We start from the raw sequence: 13,925 nt of genomic DNA on the forward strand, positions 1-13,925 counted from the left end.
TTGAATTTTTTTTGCATTTTATGCAATGAAAAGATTGCTCTTGATCTTTTGTACTATTATTTTAGAAGAGAGGAGGCTGTTTTTTATTTAATTAATTAACTTATTTGAAAGGCAGAGTTAGAGAGGGAGAGAGAGAGAGTTTCAAATCTCTGGTCCACTCCCAAGATGGCTGCAACAGTGGGGACTGGGCCAGGCCAAAGCTAGGAGCCAGGAGCTTCTTCCAGGACTCCCATGTGAGTGCAGGGGTCCAAGCATGTGGGCCATCTTCTGCTGCTTTCCCAGGGACATTAAAAGAGAGCTGCTTCTGAAATGGAGTAGCCAGGTCTCCAGTCGGCACCAATGTAGGATGCCAGTGCTGCAGGCAACAGCTTTACCCGCTAGGACACAGTGCTGGCCCAAAGATAATGTTTTAAACAATGAATTTGTATAATTTGCTTCAGGAAAAAAAAAACAGATAATGATTTTTTCTTTCTAAATAAAATTAAACATGATAACCTTGGAATTTGTACCCTATTGCCTCATGCTAAAGTAATTCATAGGTACTGATTAAATTTTTTAAAGATGTTTTTTATTCATTTGAAAGTCAGAGTTACACAGAGAGAGGCAGAGAGAGAGAGAGAGGTCTTCCATCTGTTGGTTCACTCCCCAATTGCCTGCAATGCCTGGAGTTGTGCCAGTCCAAAACGAGGAGCCAGGAGCTTCTTCCCATGTGGCTGCAGGGACCCAAGGACCTGGGCCATCTTCTGGTTTCCCAGGCGGTAGCAGAGAGCTGGATCAGAAGTGGAGCAGCCAGGACTTGAACCGGTGTCCACATGGGATGCTGTGCTGCAGACCAGGGCTGTTACACCACAGCACTAGCTCCCTGATTAAATTTTAAAACCTATCAGATATGCATCTGTGACATTCTTTTATTCATATTCTCTAGTGGCTGTATTAGTCAAAATGGGATTATAAAATGCTATCCCTTAAAATCTTAGTAGTTTTGCATTAAAGGTTCATTCATTCATTCTTTTTTTAAAACATTCGTTTATTTGAGATGTACAGTTATGGAGAAATGGAAAATTAAGTTTAAAATTACAGCCCTAAACTTTTTCCCCCAAAGCTGAAATTAGGTGCTCCAGGTGCAGCTGTAAAGATAAGGGTCCAAAACTATGTGGCCTTTGCCTCACCCGCCTGGCTGCACAGAGCCCCTCCCTACCCCTTTCCTGTATCTTGCCTCACCCGACCAGTTCCCTGTCCCTGAGTTCCTAGATAAGCCACAAATCTTCCCGTAATCTCGTGTGACCTTGTGTGAGACTCTGCAGTTTGGCACATACACCCCAGCGACCCGGACCCTATGCTTCGGCCAATCAATTCAAAGGGCATCAACCCCAAGAGCCATCCAACCACCTTAGTGGGTCCGTTCCCGCCACTGGATGTGCCAATCAAATCTAGGAGATGTCCTTTGAATTTCCCGCTGAATGAGATGATTTGCTGTGATGTAAAATGTCTCTAAAAACCCTATAAAAACCCTGGCCCTTGACTTCTTGGGGCTTTTCTGTTCTTGCGTGTTCAGGGAGCCCCAGCATGCTGGTTCAATAAACCCCCTGCTGATTGCATGAGAGTGCCTCTTGGAGTCGTTCCTCGGGTGGTGGACGCGTTTTGACCCTAACAGAAGCAGAGGCAGAAAGAGAGAGAGAGAGAAAGAGAGAGAGAGAGAGATATGTCTTCCATCTGCTGGTTCACTCCCCAAATGGCTGCAACAGTTGGAGCTAGGCCATGCTGAATCCAAGAGCCAGGAGCTTCTTCCAGGTCTCCCATGCACAGTTCAGGGGTCCAAGGGCTTGGGCCTTCTTCTGTTGCTTTGCCAGCATAGAACTGGTTTAGAAGTGGAGCAGCTGGGACTCAAACGGTGCCCATATGGGATGTTGGCACTACAGGTAGTGGTTTCACCTGCTACATCACAGCACTGGTCCTCCAATGAAAGGTTATTTCTTATCCAGCATGGATCAGCAGGGCATTCCTTCTACCTGTTATTCAGGTCGACAGTGTTTCAAATTCACTGGAAAGAGGGATGAGAATGATGCATCTAGTACTGGCTGCTAAATTTACTGCCTGTGGTTGAGATTTTTGCTAAGAATTTATTAGATAGATAAAGTCATACAGACATGTCTAACTTTAGAGATGTAAGAACATTAAGTGAAATTCATCTTCTGCCCAGGAGACAGCTAGAAATATTTAGTAAATAGAATTGATAATACATGTTGAGTCTTGGTCATTTTTCATTGTTGGATAACCCTAAATATATGTCACTAGTGCCAGAAATTAAAGAGGGGCTCATGTTGTGGCTTAGTGGGCTAAGTCTCTGCAGCGCTGGTATACCATATAGGTGGCAGTTCTAGTCCCAGCTGCTCCTCTTTAGTTGAGCATCTCTCTCTGCCATGGCCTGGGAAAGCAGTAGAAGATGGCCCAAGTACTTGGGCCCCTGAACCTTGTGGGAGACATGGAAGAAGTTCCTGGCTCTTGGCTTTGGGTTAGCCTAGCTCTGACCATTGTGGCGATTTGGGGAGTGAACCAGCAGATGGAAGACCTTTCTCTCTGTCACTCTCCCTTTCAAATAAAATAAAATAAAATAAATCTTTAAAAAAAATAAATGTCACTCAGATCCAGGAAGCACATCACTAGGAAGCTGAAGATTTAATTGAGCAGTGCTGGGAGTTGAGAGAATATATTTATCTCAGAGAATTACCATAATACACATATTAAATAGGAACTCTAGAATTTGAATTTTAAAACATTTTAGAATGATTTCTAATTGTAGTCACAATAATTATTTTAAGCCATGTATGACAATTTAAGCTTTCATTTTGTAATTAGATGTTTTACTTGTTTTTTTTCCCATGATATTAATTTTTTAAATGATTTAATGAATATTTACAGATACTTTATGGTGTTAAATAAAGCATTGAGTGGAGTATTGCTGTTGTTATATATAACTTTTTATGCTTAGGTTGGTAAATTCACTGACCATGAATCTAGATGTTTATTAATTTGTGGGAAATACTAAGCTAATAGAAAAGCAATGGCCAACAGAGAACTTAAACTTCATTGCACCATAGCATAAAACTTCATGTTTTATAACAATAAAAACAAGAAATTGTTAGAGCTTCTGACAGTCATAAGTCTTTGAATTTAAAAAGTCTTTTAAATAATAATCTTTAAACTCATAATTGTCCATAAAAGCAAATTGTTCTGTTTAAAAGACTAGCATACATTTTATTGTGTTCATTACATATTGAGTTTAAGTTACAGAATTCCCTCAAGGAATTTTATAATTTTTGTTTCAAAACAGTTTATTTTTTTTATTTGTAGGTATCTCATAAATACAGAATTAGGAACATAGTGACTTTTCTCACTCTACTTTCCCTCCCACCCTCTCCCTCCCTCTTTCCTGTTTAGTTGGAGAAGGAAAAAGAATTAGGGACAGGAGTAGACTGGCAGGACTTCTTAACTGTTTCTTTAAGTTGATGATTATGGTCCTCTCTCTCCTCTCAATCTCCATTTACCTGACTATCTTACCTGTTAGGTCGTTTTTAGACAATTGCTCTGAGCATTTAGACTATGTAAAATGTTAGAAATATATGTATGTAATATTTTGTATTTTCACCTTTCATACAAAGTATATCCCCTTCAGAATACTATATTGTAATTAGATGTTTAAGACAGGAATTTTATCTGCTAAACTATTTATCTCTAGCATCCATAAAAGTAATTAGTATACTTTGGTGTCTAATGAATACTTGCTGAATCAATTAACAATTAAATTCAGCCTCTGTTATGGGATAAGCTATCTGTATTAGGATATGGTAGGTTAGACAAAACAAAGAGGATGGCAGAGGTAATTAATTCAAGGTCAGAATTGTCAGCATAGACTCCTTCCTCTTTTCTGTGTGGACATGTTACAGTAAGTCAAAGTATAGTGAAGTAGGAATTACGATTTCTATGTTCTGATCTTGGTTTGGCAAATAGTTACCCTTGTGATGGCAGACAATTTTCCTACGACTTCAGGAATACGTTATTGCATTTGTAAAGACACGACACCATTATTTGTAAGATCTTTGATTAATAATTTTATGAGGTTGTGGGAAGTTCTTTGATACTAATGAGAGGGCTGTAAATTTGCTGGCTGAAGTTAGGGGAATCCTATTGGGTAGCAGGTAGTGTTGCCTTATCTATTCATGTTTCGGTAACCTCAGAACTAGAAAAAATTGAGCACTTTGCTGACCCTGTGGACAAAATGAGGAATTGCCTTAGTCCCTGTGGTTGTCAAAGTCCGTCAAATATGCACTGCAGAAATGAAACTGTGGAGGAACTATAATTTTGTGGCAAATAATCTTCATCTCACTTAGGGTTTAATTTTTTAAAAGATTTATTTATTTATTTGAGAGGTAGAGTTACAGACAGTGAGAGGGAGAAACAGAGAGAAAGGTCTTCCTTCCATTGGTTCACTCCCCAAATGGCTGCAATGGTCAGAGCTGTGCTGATCTGAAGCCAGGATCCAGGTGCTTCTTCCTGGTCTTCCTTGTGGGTGCAGGGGCCCAAGGACTTGGGCCATCTTCTACTGCTTTCCAAGACCATAGCAGAGATCTGGATTGGAAGAGGGGCAGCCAAGACTAGAACCGGCACCCATATCAGATGCTGGCAACACGAGTGGAGGATTAACCTACTGCGCCATGGCTCCAGCCCCAGAAGGGTTTAATTTAATTTGGAAAAGAAAAATATGGTCCAGTAATACAACAGTTGCTTAGAGTGACTGGTATAAGTTGATGGGGCAGCTTTGTCCATCTCTGCCATTCGAGAATCTATGTTTATTTTAGGTCATAGTTGTTCCATAAGTTATAGTAGTCATCTGCCTGGTCCAAGCCAGGTGACTGTAACATCTTATTTATAGCTGGTGAGAAGATAGGTAAATTATAACAGTGCAATGAGATGGCAGAGATCATTTCTTTTGACATTTTTTCTCTTAGTGAGAACTTAGGTAGATACATTTTAAAATTATTTATCTGTCTTAAAGACAAAGAGATAGAGGGACAGATAAAGGAGAGAGAGGTAGGTAGGTAGGTAGGTAGGTAGAATAAGACACAGCGCTCCCATCTGCTGGCTCATTTCCCAGTGTCTGCAGTGGCCTCTGATTGCACTGAAGGTAGGAACTGGGAACTCAATCCAGGTCTCTCACATTAGTACAGGGAACACAATTTCTTGAGCCACTACTGCTGCCTTCCAGGGTGGACATCAGCAGGAAGCTGGAGATGGGAGCTGTGAACCTACATACTCTGATGCAGGACATGGGCTTTGTAACAGCTGGGCTAAATGTCTGCCCTAAGAGGCACACTGAATCAAAGCGTATTCACTTTCTGTGGTGAATCACTGAAGGTGAATATTACAGAACTTTCTCTAATCCAAAGTGCAATGATCAATACGTCCAACATGCACTTTACTGTCTGATGACTTACTGTATAGTTTTCATGGGAAATGTGCCTTATGAAAAACCACGGGGCGGGGGCAAGGCTGGCACTGTGGCACAGTGGGTTAACACCCTGGCCTAAGGCGCCGGCATCCCATATGGGTGCCAGTTGGAGGCCTGGCTGCTCCACTTGTGATCCAGCTCTCTGCTGTGGCCTGGGATGGAAGTGGGAGATGGTCCCTGCGCCTGTGTGGGAGACTCAGAGGAGGCTCCTGGCTCCTGGCTTCGGATCGGCCCAGCTCCGACCATTGTGGCTAGTTGGGGAGTCAACCAGCAGATGGAAGACACCTCTCTCTCTCTCTCTCTCTCTCTCTCTCTCTCTCTCTTTCTCTCTCTGCCTCTGCCTCTCCTTTCTCTGTGTAATTCTGATATTCAAACAAATAATAAAAAGAGAAAAGCCATGAGGGACCGGTGCTGTGGCATAATGGGTAAAGCCACCACCTGCAGTGCCGGCATCCCATATGGGCGCCCATTCGAGGTCTGGCTGCTCCACTTCCTATCTGGTTCTCTGCTGTGGCCTGGGAAGCAGTAGAGGATGGCCCAAGCCCTTGGGGCCCCGTGCCCACGTAGGAGACCTGGAAGAAGCTCCTGGCTGGCTCCTGGCTTCGGATTGGCACAGCTCCAGCCCTTGCTGCCAATTGGGGAGTGAACCAGAGATGGAGGACCTCTCTCTGCCTCTCCTTCGCTCTCTGTGTAACTCTGACTTCTGACTTTCAAGCAAAATGAATAAATCTTTAAAAAAAAGAAAGCTATTAATAGACTTCAAAATGTTTGCACCAAAATAGGCATATCTTTTAATTCCATTTTTCTACCAACTTTATGACATAAACTCTTATACTGTGTGGCCATGAAAATGATTTATAAAAGTGTATTAAATAGACTGGAAATGAGTTACAATACATTATTAGTTTAATGCAGCATGGTATAAAATTTAAAAATACCTAATTTTTGTAAATAAGTCCTTTATATGAATATACACAGAAAATATTGGAAAATATATATGAATATGTTAATAGCAGCTATTGCTAAAGTTTTTTTAGCTTCTAAGTTTCCTAATTTCCCAGTGAACATGTATATAGTATGTAAATAAATGCAAAGAATAAAAATTTTATACAAAACCAAAAATGAAGAATCTTAAATGGTTACAGTAGCATTTTATTTCAAGTTAATTCTACTTTAGCTGTTTCTGTTAGTTAGTAGTTTCTTTCATCAAAAGCTTCAGATAAACTTATGATATGTCAAAGCAAATTTTCCAGAAAACACACGAGAAAATAGAAGGAGAAAGAATTAAAGTGCTGTTGATCTGTTTCTCCTATGGTTGTTTTAGGAGTTTTCTCTCCTCAGGCTATTATAAAATACCATAGACTGAACGCTTAAATAACAGAAATTTATTTTCTCATAGCTCTATAGGCTGCGCATCTGAGATCAGGGTGGCAACCTTGTTGGTACTGGAGAGGGTTCTCTTCTAGGCTTTCAGTCTCCTAGCTGTGTCCTTAGGTTGCATATTGAAAGTGGGAGCTGAAAATAAGGTAGGGGGAGGAGGAACAGGGGTACAGGGCAGGAGTGAACTGTAGTGTCTAAGAGTACTAAGTCCCTTCACGCAAGAATTTCACTCTTACTGTGTAACCTCTTTAATCTTTATGCCTCTGATTCGGCAATTTAATCCTTTGTGTTAACTTGACGAAAACCCATCACTTGTCTTCTCAGCAATGGAAGAGCTGTGCTATCACGGGAATAGTATTTGTTGTAACAAATTCATGTAAACGATCTCATCACAAGGTCTATAAAGGCATAAAAATATAAAGTGAATGTTTACAGTAATATCTGAATAAGGCAGTTGGTTAAATATTTCTATCCTCTGTGCATACATCCTGATATTTAATATTGGCTTATTTGTTTACATGGCCGTGTTAAACAAAGTATCAACTTTACTATTTGCAGTAGTTTCAATTATTTTGGAAACATAACATGTTTTGTTCCCAAAGGTCACTTTCATATTCAGAATCCAGTTATAGCACAGGATATATCCCAAAATTATTCAGAATCACATTACTCACTTATAGGAGAGAAAATGAATCTCCTCCTCATTCTTCTTCACACAAAATTGCAAAAATATTGGAAATTCATTTTCATGCTTTTATACAATGTGTTCAAATAGAAAGAGCAGTGATTGTATTTTCAAAATATTTATTGAGAACTAGTGTTTGATATTATGCTTTGTTGATAAAAATACTAAAGTAGATACATAACCAATGATAAACTAACACCACAGTAGATGTAATAACTAGTAATTCAGAAAAAAAGGTTTTTTTCCTATGGAAATCACTGAAGCACACCACCAAACTGATGTCTCTTACATTCAAATAATTCTCACATGTTGATTTTGTATTATTCCTTGAAATGACTGCTTAAGTTTTTTTAAAGTTTTTTTTTTAAATTTATTTATTTGAAAGAGTTACACAGAGAGAGAAAGAGAGGCAGAGAGAGAGAAGTCTTTTATCTGCTGGTTCACTCCCCAATTGGCCGTGATGGCTGGACCTGTGCTGCTCTGAAGCTAAGATCCAAGAGCTTCCTGTAGGTCTTCCCATCTGGGTGCAGGGGCCCAAGGACTTGGGTCATCTTCTACTGCTTTCCCAGGCCATAGCAGAGAGCTGGATCAGAAGTGGATCCAGGACTCAAATCGGCGCCTATATGGGATGCTGGCATTGCAAGTGGTGGCTTTACCTACTTCACCACAGGGCTGGCCCCAAATTCCTTACATTTGTATGGATGCTATTAAATCTGACTTGTAGTTGGGAATTCAGAAATAATTTTGTTATCATAAAAGTCAATTATAGAGCTCTACCATGACATTTATAGATCAGAGATTTATGAGAATTTTCTTCAAATGACTGTGTTATACAGAATGAACACAAACAAAAAACAGGAATAAAATTACAGTGAAGGTACTAAGTTTTTCTGTTTTTTTTTTTTTTTTTTTAATTATTTATTTGAAAGGCAGAATTAGAGAGTTGGAGAGACAGGGAGGGAGATATTCCATCTGCTGATTCACTCCCCAATGGCTGCAATGGTCCAGGCTGGATGAGGTCCCACTCATAGGAACTCCATCAAGGTCTCCCATATTGAAAGCAGGGGCCCAAGTAGGCAGGCCATCTCCTGCAACTTTCCCAGCACATTAGTGGGGAACTGGCTCAGAAGTGAAGCACTCAGGCCTCGTACAGGTACTCATATTGGATGCTGGTATACCAAATAGCAGCTTAACCTGCTGCAGCACAGTGCTGGCCCCAAGCAAGTGCTGTCTTACAAATAATCAGAGTATCTTCTTCAGGTTCTGCTTAAAGCTTTAGTTTGTAGGATTGCTTCAGTGAAATTACGTCACTATTACCCAAATCTTCAAATCTAAGAATTAAGGAAAGAGCTATCTTTAATTGGTTATTATAGATTAAAGAAAACAAATTTGTGGCAACACAACCCTTGATTGTAACCTATGTGGGCTTAGCTGAATCAAAAGATAAATAATTGCTCCACTGATCTCAATTAAATGTGAGCATCTCTTTAGTTCTACAAATATTCAGTCTAGCATTTATAGAAGGACTTAGCTATTTCTAATATAAAGAAACTTTTTTTCTTTTTTTAAAATTAATATATTAAAGTATTAGATTCTCAGGGTCACAGCAATTGCATAATTACTACAAAACAATTCTCATCAATTCTCATGTTAATATAGTATTAATACAAAGAGAACAGTTTCAATGCTTTCATAACAAAAGGATTTCATAATCTTATAATCTCTAGCTATTTTTTGTCTCAAGTATTCATTCTTTGGTGGTAGTTTCCTTTTTTTGAAAAGATTCATTTATTTATTTGAAAGTCAGAGTTAGAGAGGGAGAGAGAGTGGCAGATAACTTCCATCCACTGGTTCACTCCCAAGATGGCTGCAATGGCTGGGGCTGTTTCAGGTTGAAGCTAGGAGCCAGTAGCTTCTTCCAGGTCTCCCACGTGGGTGACAGGTGTCCAAATACAGGCCATAATCCACTATTTTTTCCAAGGCCATTAGCAGGGAACTGAATCGGGAGTGGAACAGCTAGACACAAACTGGTGCCCATATGGGATGCTGGTGCCACTATGCACTGTGCACTATGTCACAACAGTGGACCTGGTGGTAGTTTTTGACTTCCACACTGATAAAGGATAAACTATGCATCTAAGACTCAACCAGCACTGTGGCATAGTGGGTAAAGCTGCTGCCTGCAGTCCTAACATCCCATGGTTCTAGTCCCAGCTATTCCACTTCAAATCCAGCTCCCGGCTAATAGGCCTGGGAAAGCAGCAAATGATGGCCTAAATCCTTGAGCTCCTGCACCCGTGTAGAAAACCTAGAAGAAGCTCCTGGCTCCTGGGTTAAGCCTGGCCCACCTCTGGCTGTTGCAGCCATTTTGGGAGTGAACCAGCAGATGGAAGATCTCTCTCTCTGTCTCTCTGTGTGTGTGTGTGTTTTTCCTTCTCTCTCTGTGTTTGACTCTGATTTTGAAATAAATAAATCTCTTAAAAAAGGACTCATCCACTTAGAATTTAGCCAAAAAGTTTATTAACTCTACTTTTAATATACTTTTTTTTTTTTTTTTGCTGAAGGCACAAGACAATTTATGGAGACAATTACATCATAAGAAGTCAAAATATAGAATTCCATCTAATTTTGTCTTTCTTTGGACCTGAGGGAGAGGGTTTCCAGTGGACATCTCTTCACTATTGACTTGGATTTCTTGACTAAAGGTAGACATGTTTTCCTAGAAGAACCAGCTCCTCAATCTCAAACTCCAGTGCCTTCTCACAAAGAGCTAGCTTTCTGGCTTTCTTCCACCTTTCTCCTGATGTCTGCCTTGACTCTGCATGGCCTCATTTCTAGTCACTGACATCCCTGGCTCTTAGATTCACAAGTCCCTGGGAGGGGTGGTGAGTGCAAGAAGTTCCCTGTTTTTTTTTTTTTTTTTTAAATCTTTTTTTTTTTTTTCTTTATTTTTATTTTTATTTTTTAACAGGCAGAGTGGACAGTGAGAGAGAGAGACAGAGAGAAAGGTCTTCCTTTACCGTTGGTTCACCCTCCAATGGCCGCCGCGGCTGGCGCGCTGCAGCCGGCGCACCGCGCTGATCCGATGGCAGGAGCCAGGAGCCAAGTGCTTTTCCTGGTCTCCCATGGTGTGCAGGGCCCAAGCACCTGGGCCATCCTCCACTGCACTCCCTGGCCACAGCAGAGAGCTGGCCTGGAAGAGGGGCAACCGGGACAGAATCCGGCGCCCCGACCGGGACTAGAACCCGGTGTGCCGGCGCCGCAAGGCGGAGGATTAGCCTAGTGAGCCGCAGGGCCGGCCAGAAGTTCCCTGTTGATGGGCTTCTACACCACTTCTGTGGGCCAGAGAACTACTTTTTTTTTTTTTTGTTTCAAGTTACTTTTTCAATATTCGTTCCAGTGAGAGCATAGCCTGCATTCTCTTACTATTACATTGTAAATAACAGGCTCTGTAATAAGTACCTCATTTCCAAGGACAAATATTAATATTTTAAGAGGCAGTGTTCTTACTTGGAAATAGTATTTCCTACATTAACAGTGTTTCTGCCCTGCCCTTGGAGTACATGTTTCCCCAGTGTTGTTCTGAGGGGCTTTTATATCATTTCTATTTTTTTATTGCCCACAGGAATCATAAAAATTTAAATTAGCCTGCAATACTTACTTTTATTGAATCCTAGGGACAGACTCTGTATGCTATTACACTCTTTGGTTTCAGAGACTCTCTTTGATTTATGGGAAATGGAGGAGGATGATTATTAATATGTCCTACAACTGACCTATGACTAAGTAGTTAAAGAGTAGTCATTATTGTTCTACATATCAAATAGACTCACATAGAAAAAAATTGAAATTAAAACATGAGCTTCTAATAGCAGGGATGCATTCTCAAAAATGTGTTTGATGTGATGTCATTGTACAAACATCACAGAGTATAGTTACACAAATGTAGACAGCATTGGTCAATCACATGATATGATGTAGATGCAACCAAAAGATCAGCATATATAGGATGTATGAGTCGGGTGCTGGTGTAACCTGGTAGACTGTTTTACAGTAAATTTTTAATAGGAATACATTCTAAAATAACAATAAAAGGTATAACATAGTAAATACATAAACCAGTAGTATGGTAATTTTTTATTAAGTGTTATATACTGCACATAATTGTGTAATAATACTTTTAGATGATTGACAGTGTGACAGGTTTGCTTACACCACCATCACTACAAATTGTGATGGTGGTTACGTCACTGGGTGATTGATAGGCATTTTTCAGCTCCATTGAAATCTTACGGAACTATTGTCCATATATGCAGTCCATCCGTGAAGACTTCATTATGAAGTATATGAGTGTAATAATAATGACTGTAATTATCATCAGCATCTGTACCTCCGGTTGGTAGTTCATATAACTTATCCTACTCCTTTTTCCAGAAGTAAAAGTGCTGCTCTGAAAGGATCCTCAGAGTGGGCTGAGGCTAGGGAATACCTTTCTAATGCTGGGATAATGGAGATAAACAGAATTCGAGGGTTTATGACCACCTAGTAAGTGTTAGCCATCTGGAATCATCTGATAACACAGAAGCTTTATCTGGGTCTACTGAGGGGGGTATTTGGCTGCAGAAGGGAAGGCATTTCTGGCTCAGTGGAGGAAATAAGTAGCTAGGCAGAACATGAAGCTGATTTGTGGAAACTCAGAAATCTGGATAGTTTTGTCTTCTGACAGGGGATTTTAATCATCTGACGTTCTGAGGATCATGACTCTCAAAGATAGATGTGGTTGTTTGCAGGTAGTCTATTAATTGGCCCACTGATTCATGCATTCAATCAACTGCGTATTGAGTAGGCTCTGGAACTTCCTACAGTAGTGAATGAAACAGATGACGATCACTGTCCTAACTGAGCTGATGTTCTACATAATTGAGCTTTCAGTTATGAAAGGCAGGAAATGAAATAAATAATACTAGTAGTTTTAGCTGTTCAGAAATGCTACTTGGAAAAAGCAGGGAAGGGAGAAATTGGCAGTGTGATGAGGAGTGGTTGTAAAGATTTGAAAGAATTTGGTCTTCCGAAAAACGGTATTTGAGCAAACAAGGGAGTGAGAAGGAATTAGCTCTTTTGACACTTGGAAAATGAGAGTTACAAGCAGAGGCAGTTCAAATCAAAGGGTCTGAGGCAGAGTGTGACTAAAATATGTCAGCAAGGAAAGATACAGATGCAGAGGAAAGAAGAGGGGAGAGAAAGGAGTCGTGAGGCATGGGAATCATACCCAAATTTGTGGATGATTTTTGGATTATTGATTTTTCTTTGAGTGATATTGGATTATCCTTGAGAATCTGAGTATACTAGTGATACAGTCTTACTTGTTTTTTGGTTTAAGATTTTTATTTATTATTTATTTGAAAGGCAGAGTCACACAGAGGTAGAGAGAGAGAGAGGTCTTCCTTCCGCTAGTTCACTTCCCAGATGGCCACAATGGCCAGAGCTGCGCTGATCTGAAGCCAGGAGCCTCTGCTAGGTCTTCCACATGGGTGCAGGGACCCAATGACTTGGGCCATCTTCCACTGCTTTCCCATAGCATAGAAAAGGGCTGGATCAGAAGAAGAGTGACTCGAACTTGAACTGGCACCCTTATGGGTTGCTGGCACTGCAGGCAGCAGCTCTACTTGCTGTGCCACAGTGCCAACCCTGATTACTTGGGTTTTAAACAGTCATTCTGACTGCTTCATTCAGAATAATTTATATGAGGAGTAGAAACAGATCAATGGGAAAGATATCATTAAAGGTAGTAAGGTAATATATTTTGGTAGCTTGTGATAAGAACGCAAGGTATATAGGGAAAGAAGTATATAGACAAGATTATATATTTAAATAGTAACAAAATATTTCTGATAAATTGAATGTGGATTATTTGAGAAAGTAGTCAAGGATATAGTCAGTTGCTTAAGTAACTGCTGTGACAGAATATTATTTAAGTAAGTTGGGAAAAACTGAGGAGGTATGATGGGGGAAATGAATATTCATGATTTTGAAGGTAAATAAGGCCACATGAATTGTTCTAGGCTGCAGGAATTTTATGTTCAAAATAAAAAAATCAGCTATGGCATAAAACATAGTAAGAGATATCATGTACTCAGTATTTATTATGTGTCAGGCAGTATACCACTTTCCACTTATTTCTTGTAAAAAACCCAAGAGATAATGTATCATTTTCATCATATGTGTGATAAAATTGATGCTTAAAGATAGTGAATCACTTACCTGAAGTCACACAGCCATCAAGCTGCATAAATGAGAGGCTGTGTTGTGATGTAGTGGGTTAAGTGGCCACCTGTTTGCACTGATTCTGTCCTG

Source organism: Oryctolagus cuniculus, chromosome 15 (genome assembly GCF_051225735.1).
Source record: "Oryctolagus cuniculus isolate XC-2025 breed Fujian yellow rabbit chromosome 15, ASM5122573v1, whole genome shotgun sequence".
Taxonomy (NCBI): Eukaryota; Metazoa; Chordata; class Mammalia; order Lagomorpha; family Leporidae; genus Oryctolagus; species Oryctolagus cuniculus.